Source organism: Orycteropus afer, unplaced genomic scaffold (assembly GCF_000298275.1).
Source record: "Orycteropus afer afer isolate SDZICR_OR568_19922 unplaced genomic scaffold, OryAfe1.0 scaffold02603, whole genome shotgun sequence".
In the NCBI taxonomy this organism is placed as follows: Eukaryota; Metazoa; Chordata; class Mammalia; order Tubulidentata; family Orycteropodidae; genus Orycteropus; species Orycteropus afer.
Window position 1 is genome coordinate 14302 of NW_006924190.1, and position 533 is coordinate 14834.

Consider the following 533-nt stretch of genomic DNA (forward strand, 5'->3'; position numbering starts at 1 on the left):
CTTCTTCTAGGACGTATTTGTTAGTTCTTTTAGCTGACCATGGTACTTTCAGTATTCTTTGCCAACACCACCACTCAAAAGCATTAACCCTTCTTCAGTCTTCTTTATTCATTGTCCAACTTTCACATGCATAGGAGGCTATTGAAAATACCATGGCTTGGGTTAGGAGCACCTTAGTCTTCAAAGAGACATCTTTGCTCTTCAGCACTTGAAAGAAGTCTTTTGTAGCAGGTTTGTCCAAAGCAACATGTCTTCTGATATCTTGACTGCTGCTTCCCTTCATGTTGACTATAGAACCAAGTAACATGTAGTCTTGACAACATCAATCTTTTCTCCATTTATCATGATGCTGCTTATTGGTTCAGTTGTAAGGATTTTTGTTTTCTTTATGTTGAGGTGTAATCCACACTGCAGCCTGAAGTCTTAAATCTTCATCAGTAACTGCTTCAAGTCATCCTCACTCTCAGAAAACAAAGTTATGTCATCTGCATACTGCAGGTTGTCACTGAGTGTTCCTCCAATCCTGATGCCAC